Source organism: Rattus norvegicus, chromosome 6 (genome assembly GCF_036323735.1).
Source record: "Rattus norvegicus strain BN/NHsdMcwi chromosome 6, GRCr8, whole genome shotgun sequence".
In the NCBI taxonomy this organism is placed as follows: domain Eukaryota; kingdom Metazoa; phylum Chordata; class Mammalia; order Rodentia; family Muridae; genus Rattus; species Rattus norvegicus.
Window position 1 is genome coordinate 17,032,952 of NC_086024.1, and position 12,363 is coordinate 17,045,314.

Sequence of the window (12,363 nt, forward strand, 5' to 3'; positions counted from 1 at the left end):
ATATAAATCGTTTGAAAATAGAACACTGTAATATTTTGTTTGCCTATTGGTGGGGTCACAACTGTAATTTATGATGAGAACCTCCATTTAGAATAACAGAAAGGAAAAGTGACCAGAATATATAGTGTACATATGAAGAACTAAATTTACTAATTTAAAAAGTTATGGTTGAAGAGATGGCTCGGTGGTTAAGAGCACCGACTGCTCTTCCAGAGGTCATGAGTTCAAATCCCAGCAACCACATGGTGGCTCACAACCATCTGTAATGAGATCTGATGCCCTCTTCTGATGTGTCTGAAGACAGCTACAGTGTACTTATATAGAATAAATAAATAAATCTTTAAAAAAAAGTTAACTATGTTGAAAACTGTAATAAAAAGGTGTCTCAGATGTAGTATATACATGAATATATGTACATAATACATACCCCTACCTATTTCAATTCTAATATTTCCTTTAGGGACAATGCAATTTCATTATGTAGAACAGACTAGCCTCAAATTCAGAGAAATTCTGCTGTCTCTGACTCCCAATCCTTGCCATTAAAGGTGCACACCGCACCGCCCAGCCTTAATCTTTCTTTTTAGTGTTTCTATATACGATTTTACAGCTAGAGCAATGCTTACCTGTGAAAATAACCTCCAATTTAATAATCTATATTATGGGAAATTAAACAAGTCTTTGTATTGTTTAAATAAAAAGAAAACAGTCTCAAGAATGAGAACATTTTTTAAAAACTGAACGTGCTTACAGATTCGCTGATGTATATATGCAAACTGAAAATACACACACACACACACACACACACACACACACACACACACACAGAGAGAGTAAAAGAAGGACAAACTTTTAAAACTAGGAAGAAGCCAACATTTACTAGTGTCTACTCAGTTCTGGGCACTGAGACTGAAGTCATCTTACTTACGTCAGTCAATCATTCAAACAGGTTGCAGCACTCCCGCTTTACAGTAAGAGCACTGTAGCTGCTAGAAGTAACCTGTCCAATGACCTGCATCCCGTAAGATACAGCACTGGGGGAGGGTGTGTCAGAGCGCAGTACATTAGGGCCATAAAACTGTGAGCGCCACACATTTTGCTACTGTATAATGACATAAGAATCAGAAATTCTGACCAAATGAAACTGTCTTATCTCCTTTTAAGGTTTTTAGATTTTACTTTATGTGTATGGGCGTTTTGTCTGCATGAATGTCTGTATCCCTACCACACATGTGCCTGGTGCTCTTTAAGGCCAGAAGAGGACATACAGATGAGGTGAGTTACCATGTCTACCATGTATGTGCTGGGAACTGAATCCAGGTCCTCCAGAAAAGCAGCCAGTGTTCCTAACCACTGAGTCAGCTCTCCGCTTCCTGTTGTTTGTTTTTTACTTTTCTAAACAGGGCTTCTCTGTGCAGCCCTGGCTGATCTGAAACTAGTTCTGTAGACCAGGCTGGCCTCGAATTCACAGAGATCCCCCTGCTTCTGCCTCCCGAGTGCTACTGCCTGGCTAAAGATGTATTTATTTTATGTACATGGGTATTGTGTCTGCATGTACATCTGCAAACCAAAGAGCAGCCATGTAGGTACTAGGAATTAACTCAGGCCCTTTGGAAGAGCACGAAATGCTCTTAACCACTAAGCCCTGCAAACAATTACTTGAAATCTCTCAAGGGTAGGTAAACTGGAAAGGAAGACCAAACTCTGAAGAATCATCACAAGTTCCCATAACCTCTGCCGCACACCTATTACTGCAGGGAACCTGAATCCTGGATTATACATAAAACAAAACACGTTCCCCACCCCCCTACCCGGGCCAGAGCCTGAGAAGAACCGGGTGCTGCAGGGCGGAGTTAATCCACCCAGGCAGTTCTGGAACTGTAATACACAGCAGCAGCCAGTGCTGGGGTAGGAAGGGCTTGCCTGCTGCATGTTCTTTTCCTTCCACCAGTGCTTCACCTGGGTGTGGGAGGCAACAAAAGTAAACTCAGCTTCCTAAAGAAAGCAGAGATGCGATGACAGAAGACGTCTGTAAGCCTGCACACAAAATCCTCCAAGCTGCGCAAGCCCAAATCAACTGTAGTCAGCAAGGCGAGGCGGAGTTCCACAGTGAAGGGATCAGACCAATGCCCAGAGCCCACGCTGGTCCATGCATGTGAGTATATGAACTAAGCTGTTGGACCATTCTTTCTCTCCTCTTTCTTTTCTTGCCCTGAACACCTGAACCATCTTTCTGCTGATGTGTGAGTGTCTCTAGAGCAGAGTCTGGGAAATACAAAGGGAAAACATTTTTTAAATAAGTGAACAATGGGAATCTTAGTAAAAAGCAGAAAATTTTAAATGGAAATTTTAGAAATGAAAGTAGTTTTTTAGTTTCACAGGAGTTCAAAAGAGAATGACAACTATAAAGAAAAGAGAATAAACTTATCAATGGACATCCCTTAATCTCAACACAAATGGGAACAGTAAACATAACACCAGGCCTGATATTTATGCCTGTGTCTCAGTCAGGAAGATGTGAAGAGTCTGGAGCAGAGGTGGATCTAAACAGTGGCTAGGCTTCACAAACTGATAAGTGAAAATTACAAATTCATTTAAATTGGGTGTACTAAAATCCTGCAATCATATGCAAAAATATATAAGTAAAATACAAAGGCAAAATTATAAAATGTCAGTTACATAAAAGTTTCTATACTTTAAGTAGGAAGAAGTACATAAACAATACAGAAGTTGGGGATTTAGCTCAGTGGTAGAGCGCTTGCGTAGGAAGCGCAAGGCCCTGGGTTTGGTCCCCAGCTCCGAGAAAAAAAAAAAAAAGTACAGAAAAGAACTACCACTCACACCAGTAAAGACTGGCACGTAACTACATTAGAATTCAGAACACACACACAAGAGACAGCGCAATCTACAAACGGAAAACAGGCAGGTGTTATCACACAACACTACTAAAAGAATGGCATCCGAGATAAACAATTTCTACAAATCAGTTTTTAACCCTGCAGAAAAACTGGCAAAAAGCCTGAACACAGAAAAGGAAATACTACAAATGAGCAATGGGAAAACGGGATGCAGCCTGAGCACAGCATTAATCTTGGCAAGGAAAACTGCAACAATACAAAATACAATTTTATGCATATCTGTGCAGCGGGGGAGGCATTTTTCTCTTCTGTAGAAGATAGGGCAAGATGAACAGATTATATTCACTTTTTTGTGGGTGACGATGGAATTACTTTTGCAAATTAAATTCCAAAAAATTAGAAATGAAGTTGAACTCCCAAAGAGCCCTAGGTTTTATAGCATACAAACATAAAAATCAGTTATTAATAATATGATCCTAAGATCTATTACATGTCAATCTATTTATATTAAAGAGCCCATCTATAAAAAAGATACAATGTGAATTGCCAGGCTGACTTCAAATTCAGAGACCTAGAGCTGAGATTAAAGGCGAGTGCCATCACTTCTGGCTGAAGTGCCAGGCAGTCAGTCACCAGACAGAAGAGTAAAGACAGATTACACAGGAACACTAGAAACGTCCAGAGTAAGAACTCGGAGAAACCATTACAGCAGCACATACTGCTTAACTAACAACTGTACAGTCAAATGACAGTCAGTAGGAGTTAATCAATAAGTCACTATATTGTGGCATGTCACACAGGTCATAACAAGGACAGTGCACATTTATAATCACAAACGCTGAATGCAGAATGAATGAACTACACTGCAGAGGAAAACCTGCAGCCCGGCATCAATGCTGCAGTGTCTGTGCAGAGCCCTTTCAATTGGGAACACACACAGAGAAATGCTGGAACAAGTCTCTAGGAAATAGGATTTCAGAGAATTTTTCTTGTTATTAATTTTAGATGAATTGTATATAAAGTAAGAGTAAGCAAAGTAATTTTTTGTTTGTGGTTTTAGGAGACAGGGTTTCTCTCTATGTAGCCTGGTCTGTCCTGGAACTGTGTAGATCAGGCTAGCCTCAAATTCACAAAGATTCACCTGCCTCTGTCACCCAGTGCTGGGATTAAAGGAGTGTGCGAGCCCCGCCCAGCGACAAAAAAATTTTTGTAGAGGGTACTTTTGAGGTCCTGTTCACAGATAAGGACTAGAGAAACTAGGAATTAAAGCACTCAGGCTTGTCTCTTCAAAAGAAGAGCTATATATGCCTGCTTAATAGCCTGGTGACCTGAGCTAGCCAGGGCCAGGCACACCAGTGTCCCCCTGATTAGTGTGTTTATCCCAGACTCTCCCTCCCTAGACCTTTATCTTAAGCTTTCTTTCTTAGACAATACACCCACCCTGAGTGGGGAATGTCTCTTCATGGCCTGCTGACCTCTGCTACCTCACTCAGAGACCACAGATTCCAGGCCCTTACAGAACCCATCTTCACATGTACTTTACAAAAGAGTTTCAAAGTAGTCACACCTTAAGTTTTATTGTGCATGGAACATGGGATTGAGATCATTGTTACCAGGAAACTTTCCCCCAGAACTGTACTGTAGTTAAACATGTCTGAGATAAACTGTCTAGCGTCAAGACTCTGGAAGTTTGAACCAGCACCAGCTACTGAGAACGCCAAACAAGACCTCCTTCTTGTTCACAGGATCCTTCCTCGGCTGGCATGAGGCTTGGAGGGACCCCCAACAATTTTAAATAAAGAGAAAAGCAGAATTATGCTGAAATGTAAATCTGTTTAGTAATGTACCTAAATTTTCAGTTCAAGTTTGGTTATCTTACAGAATTTTTTGTTCAATTAAGTGAAAATCCTTCTGCAAAAGTGAAAATATGATATTCAAAAGCATATTACCAGTAACGAGAGGCATGGAATCATTACAAAGTACTCAAAGGCCTTCAAATACCATCTCTTAAAGACACATCTACAACTGATTTGCCACTTAGTGGACACACACACACACACACACACACACACACACACACACACACACACACGCGCGCGCGCGATATGTAAGAATTTGTTTCTTTTTCTACTTGCTGAGCCACCTGGTCAGCCCTCAGCAACTTACTTTTACTGTCTATTAACTGGAATTGGTTGTCATTAAATATGGCTACATAAGATCAGAAATTATGTAAGTCCATATCAAAACGTCAATGCCTCTTCATATTCTGCAACAGCTAAGACTAATTCCATGAAGTAACTGTACGAAAGGTGTGTGTGCAGCACGGACTGCTCTTCCAGAGGTCCTGAATTCAATTTCCAGAAACCACATGATGGCTCACAACCATCTGTAATGGGATCTGGTGCCCCCTCTTCTGGCGCATAGGTATACTTGCATACATACATAAAACAAATAAAATCTTAAAAGAAAATGAAATAGAAGTCATTTTACAACTGTAATCTAAGGATGATGCCTAGTTTCAAAAAATGTAATGTTGTATTATTAATCCAATACAAACTTTAAAACATGTACAGGTAATTCTGTTTCTATGAGGGGTTTTGGTTGGGCTTGACTGAAGGATGAAGCGCACCATCTGATTATTTGGGAGGACTATTTTAAATTACTGTGCACTGAAAGCTGGTGCTTTAGTCTTTCCTCAAGGATAATAGATTACATACCTAACCATGTTTCTTAGGAGAAGAAAATCATGTAGCACAAAATCCACTCGGCCCTCTCCACACTTTTGCTATAAAGTGAACAGTTTTTTTTTTTTTAAAGATTTATTTATTGTATATGAGTACACTGTAGCTGTCTTCAGACACACTAGAAGAGGGCATCAGATCCCATTACAGATGGCTGTGAGCCATCATGTGGTTGCTGGGAATTGAACTCAGGACCTCAGGAAGAGCAGTCAGTGCTCTTAACCACTGAGCCATCTCTCCAGCCCTAAAGTGAACAGTTTTAAGTACCCAGAGTACTCAGGCAGAATTCTGGTGCCATTATTTTCGGGTATACTAAGGAGCTCGCAGAGAGCAGGACCTTGATTAGTTCCTCATCTCCAGCCTCTTTTGTTCAGCAGTGGAGTCTGACAAACAGGTCTCATCTACATACAGGAACCACACGGCGAAGCCACCCAGCAGGCTGTCTTCCGCTCTTAGCACTTCTGCTGGTTTCCTGCGGCCTTTCCGGACACTCCAAGCAAACCCCAGCTCCAAATCTCACGACATACTTGACATTCTGAGGAAATCCTCTCCATCCAGATGGCCTACCACAAAGCACATCTATGCTGGCACAAATGAAACACGCTTGAGCTAAGAGTTTTCTTCTCATTTATAAAGCGACACAAAGAAGCTGAAAGCGACCAAGCAAACAGGAAACAGACAAACCCTGGGCTTCGGAGGGCAGCGGAGAGAGCTGGTGTGCAGCAGCATTCGCTGATGTGGCTGTCCCGCCGCTCTCCAGCTACTGCTTCAAATCCAAACCCTAGCTTTTCTCCTGAAACTGCAACACAATACCACTTCTATAAATACCACTTTAGAAGCACAAATGCATTTTTTTCTTGTAGGAAATAAAAATAAACACAGTGCAGAGTGGCAAGTCATACTTCCTTCTTCCTTTTGCTTTTGTTTAAAATGAAACCCACTCAAAGCATAAAGAATGATCATTTTCATTAATTTTTAAACCTAAAATTTAGACTATATGATGTATTATAACCATTTCATTAATAAACATAATCAGTAAGTTATTTTCAAAATTATTTAAAATGTTAAACCTGTAGTAGCGTCAAGTAAGCTATGAGGTGAGACATTTCACGACTGGTTACATACTCTCGTCTTACCTGATGCTTGCAAGAAATGTAAAATCATAAACATTTGCATCTGTCTCACACTATAGAAAGCTAGGTGACAATAAATATATGTATTTTTTGTGTGAGTACTTCTAAAGTCAACTAAAGAACAAATTCACAAAAATGTGTTAAAGATGCCAGAGGATTTTCTTCAATTTATTACTTTAAAATTTTATATTTATGAAGAACCTATACCAACCCAAAATAAGCACAAGCAATATGACTGCGGTAAACACATTCACACACCAAGAGAGTAGTTAATAGATGAACTGTAATCCAAACTGAACATGCAGTGCTGTGAGCATCGGTGAGCTAGAAGTGGGATAGAAGTGGAATGCGGAAAACCACCCACATTTATTTCCACCAACCTTTGTGGGAAAGTGGGAGCATTTAAAAGAGTGTTCTACAATAAGACTTCAGAAAGCAATTGTTCTCATTAACAACTGGTACAGCTCAAACAACAGGGTAAGCAAGTGAGAGACTAACAGGACAAGTGAGCTGCGGAATGTGTCTGAGTTATCACAGACTAGGAAGCCTTCAAATTCTTGATAAATGATTCAGGAAGGGCCAGATGCAGTTCTATGTTCACTTCAATCTCCCAGTTTCGGCCTGGTTCAACAGTTCTTATACTACGTGACGGCCTCATGAGCTTAGGGCTGCCACATTCTGTTAAGGTGCTTTCTACCTAGGATAGCAAAAGCACTTCTTCCTCTTCTGCAGTAAAGCACAGCCAACCTGTTCTCCACATCAATGTGAGTAGATTAAGAGTACCAATAATTTACTTCTAGGTTAATTCTTTCTTCTCAAATAGATCTGAGTTTGGGTCAGAAAGCTATGGCTCTGACTCTCAGCTTAGTTTCTATGTTCAAGAACTATCTACTTTGTTGTTATGGTCCTGAAACTATTCAAACTCTTTCAAGTATTTGAATACTGTATCTAAAAATTGTCCAAGATGCCAAAGAAAGGGGCTGGAGATATGATCTAGTGGCAGAGTACTTACCTGGCACTAATGTGGCTTTAGACTGATTGTGGATCAAAAGGAAAAGGAGAGAGGAGACAGGGAGGGGAATGGAGAAAGAAGAGCTAGGAGCTGGAAACAGTAGGAAGGAAGAAAGCAGAAGAGGAGGAAGAGAGGGAACAGAGGAAAGGGAAGGAAAGAGGAGAGAAGATTCTAAGCTGGGTTGACACAGGAAGACCCTCCCTGAGTACAGAAGGTGCTAACATTTCATGGGCTGGGGGTCAGGACTAAATAAAATGGAGAAAGTGGACTTGGGTATCCACACTTCCCTTTGCTTCCTGACTGTAGAAGCAATGTGACCAGCTACTTCAACATACTGTCATCATGCCTTTCCCACCATGGTGGACCATAACTTCACACCAGGAACCCAGACAAACCCGTATTTTCACAAGAACCTAAAACAGTTTAATCCCCAGCAATCCATTCACTAGAAACTAGAAATGAAAGTGTATGCTAATACACTACTATGAAGCCATAGCAATGGGGCAGTCTCTTTCTATGTCACAGTAGCCATGGCTGACACTCCTGACAGACAGTTAAGGAAAGATCAGCAAAATAAAAGAATAACGTGTTTACTTAATCAATTTAATGTGAAAGAGGACCTTCATACCGAAGACCCAAAGGCCTAAGGAAAACTATTTTTAATGAAGAATATACCATGTCCTTATGCTATTGGATAAAGCAGGTGGATGCAACAAAGCCCATCCTTCAGATCCTTCTTGGGCCTGGCATTCCTTAGCTCCAGGGGTATAACAGGACCCCTTCTGGAATAAGAATCTTATCTACTATGAAGTAAGATTGGTGGGGATTTCTCAATGACCAGATCTTATACAGAAAGGTGGGAAGAAAGTTACAGGTAACTTGTAAGCATTATGGACTGCTTTGGAGAGGGAGGGTTAGTCCTAGGTTCCTTTTTTGGGGGGAAGAACAGCCTTTTTTCCCTCAGCTCACAGTTATGGTTCGTTAGTAAGGGAAACCAAGGTAAGAACTCATGCAGAGAACATGGAGGAGCTTGCTCAGCTAACTTTCCTATACAGCCACACCCACCTGCCCGGGGCGGTGCTACACACAGCAGTAGGCTGGGCTCTCCAACATTTCCTAGCAATTAAGAAGTGACAGACACACAAGCCAATCTGACTGGACAATCCCTCTCCTCAAGTCCTTCAAGCTGACAACTGAAGCTTAACTATGACAAAGATTCAATTTCCATGACCCACCTTGAAAAAGAGAAAAATCTTATTTTTTCAGACTCATTCTTATTTGAGGGGCAATAAAAGATAGGAGAAGGGGCTGGGGATTTAGCTCAGTGGTAGAGCGCTTACCTAGGAAGCGCAAGGCCCTGGGTTCGGTCCCCAGCTCCGAAAAAAAGAACCAAAAAAAAAAAAAAAAAAGATAGGAGAAAGTTAGAGGGGTTTTGGTTGTGAGGGCCCTCGAATGTCCTTTAGTTCAATGTTCTTTTTTAAAGATTTACTCATTTATTATGTATACAGTGTTCTGCCTGCATGTATGTCTGCAGGCCAGAAGAGGGCACCAGATCCCATTACAGATGGTTGTGAGCCACCATGTGGTTGCTGGGAATTGAACTCAGGACCTCTGGAAGAGCAGTCAGTGCTCTAACCACTGAGCCATCTCTCCAGCCCCCTTTACACTTTTTAAGATGAAGCATTTGTTTTTACTTGGTGTGTTGGTGTTTTGCTTCCATCTCATGTGTGTACCATGTGCCTGTAGTCTCTGCAAAAGCCAGAAGAGGGTGTGAGATCTTCTGGAACTCAAGTTCTAGATAGTTGTGAGCTATCATGTGGGTGCTGGGAACTGAACTTGGGTTCTCTGGAAGAGCAACTGGCATGTTAACTGCTGAGCCATTTTCCCAGGCCTGGGCAGTCCATCCGAGTGAGCTAAGTCGTGGACAAGCACGTCAGGCATGCCTATCGTACCAGCATTCTATCAGCGGGCGGAGAATTACGACTAAGGCCCGTCTGGGTATGTTACAAGCCTATCAAACATGCATGTAAAACATGACAAATAGCACATAAGTACTAGCCATTCCATAAGGAAAGCCAGCTACGCCTATATTTAGACTGCCTTATGATGTGATAGCTCTACAGCCCAAAGATTAAAACCTGGTTTTAGAAGCATCAGCACCGAATCACTGCATAGTTTACTAACTGTTATCTAAATTCCACTTCATATTCAGAAACTGTAAATGAAATTAAATTGGAACTCATAGGAAAGACAAAACAACATGTGGCTACATGTTATTTAAATGACCATTTTTTTTAACAATGGCACTGTTAGGGTTTAGATGTTTTCAACCCTAGAAGATATCAATTGAGAGAGAGAAATGTAAAACAAAGTACAATAAAGTACAGAATGAATGTGACCCTGATAAATCTGTCAACCAACCACAGGTTGTCAACAAAACATCAATTTCATCCCAAAGACAAGTACCCTGTATGTGAAGGGTAAAAGCATCACAGCGCGCCTCACACAGAACTGACCTGAGACAAGTGGGTTAGGGCCTGTGGGGACAGTAGAACAGCCTCAAGAGGCTCACAGTACTTTCCAAACACACACAGGGGCCGGGGGACAGCTCAGTTGGCAGGGTGCTTACTGTGTGAGAAGGAAGACCCATGCCCATGTGAAAAAACTGGGTATGGTAAGGGGCTGGGGATTTAGCTCAGTGGTAGAGCACTTGCCTAGCAAGCACAAGGCCCTGGGTTCGGTCCCCAGCTCCGAAAAAAAAAAAAAAAAAAAGAAAAGAAAAGAAAAGAAAAGAAAACTGGGTATGGTAGGGGTGACATCTAGGATATCAGTGCTAGGACAGCAGGGACAGGACAACAGGTCTCTGGGACTTTCTGGGCAGTCAATGTTGCTAAATGAGCAAAGCTCCAGGTTCAAGGAGACCCTGTCTAAACAGAAAGCAAGTAGAGAGCTGGTGAGAGATGGCTCGGTAGTCACGGCGCTGGCTGATCTTGCAGAGGACCAACGGTCAATTCCTAGCACCCATGTGGCAGCTCACAACTGTCCTTTTAACGGCAGCAGTCTCAGAGGATATGACCCCCTTTTCTGGCCTCCATGGGCAAAGCACGCAAGTGGTGCACAGACGCACATGAAGGCAAAATTCATACACATCAAGCAAAAATAAAGATAAAAAAAAAATAAAATGCCTCAAGAAGGTAGCAGAGGATGACAGAAGCCCCTAAAATCAACCTCTGCCTTATACACACACGAGATCATGTGTCCATACACATACCACGTGTGTAGCAATACTATATGAACATAAAACTGACAGGAAAAGACTGGACTGTCAATCACTTTAGCACAAGGCTCAAGAAGACCTTGCTTTCTTTTAAGTAGATTCCTTTTCTTAAAGTCCATGGAAAAATTTTGGCAATCTGCTAAAAAGAATCAAATTTTTCATTTATTTAAGGAACTAAATATTAATGATCACATACTTCCTCACCCTCTCATTTAAATATTATTTTAAATTAACTAACAAGTTTGTGTATATAGTGTATAAAATGTTATTTTTGATATGCATATACATTTTAAAAAGGCTAAATCAAGGTATGTGTATCACTTCCCAAACACTCTTTGATAAAGACACATATTTTCAGGGCTGGTGAAATGGCTCAGCAAGTGTGTCACGAAAGCCAGACAACCTGATTAAAATTCCTAGAATGCGCCCTGGGTTCGGTCCCCAGCTCCGAAAAAAAGAACCCAAAAAAAAAAAAAAATTCCTAGAATGCACATTAAGGTTGAAAGAAAAAAAAATCAACTTCATTTGCACACACACAAATTTGGGGGGTGGGTCAAAACCAGAATCATTCTCAATAATTTTGCAAATATACAATACGTTATTACTAATTGTACAAACCATGTCATAAAGTACAATAAGTCTTCCTTGGAATCATTTCTTTTTAATTGAAATTTTGACCTTTAACCTCTATCTCCTCAGTCTCTACCACCACAGCCCTATTTCCAAGTTATTATTCTTGTTTGAGCTCAGTGATTTTTTTTTCTTTTTTCTTTTTTTTTCGGAGCTGGGGACCGAACCCAGGGCCTTGCGCTCGCTAGGCAAGCACTCTACCGCTGAGCTAAATCCCCAACCCTGATTTTTAAGTTCCATATAAAATAGGATCACATAAAACTGCCTTTATGTGTCTGGCTTCTTTCACTTAACAAAATGCCTCTCTGGGCTCATCTGAAAATGGCAATGCTTTCTATTCTAAAAACAAGTATTACGGCTCTTTTTAAATTCCAGTCATCTTGGTATACATTTAAACTGATCCCATATCTCGTCTGCTGTGAATGGTGCTAAAACAAACATACAAGTGTAGCAACTGAATTTTGTATCTTTTAAATATCTAACTAAGGGACTGTTAGACTACATGGCAATATTATTTTAAAACTTTTAAGGAATGTCCATAATGGCTTTAAATATACAATAGCCACCCATCACAGGTCAAGAATTATATACACATATACACATACAATAAAGATGCAGAACTTATGAATATACAGAAGATTCAGTAGATAAATTTTACTTTAATTTTGGTACAACTATCAGACAGAACAAAAAAAAATTGGCAAGCTGTTTC

The 12,363-nt window shown here is 40.7% G+C and overlaps 1 protein-coding gene across 6 annotated transcripts in view; it reads right to left on the minus strand.

Annotated features, from left to right (window-relative positions):
* Eml4 (EMAP like 4) overlaps positions 1-12,363 on the minus strand; it is a 115,312-nt gene that overhangs the window by 60,898 nt on the left and 42,051 nt on the right. The gene's annotated exons all lie outside the window — the stretch shown is intronic.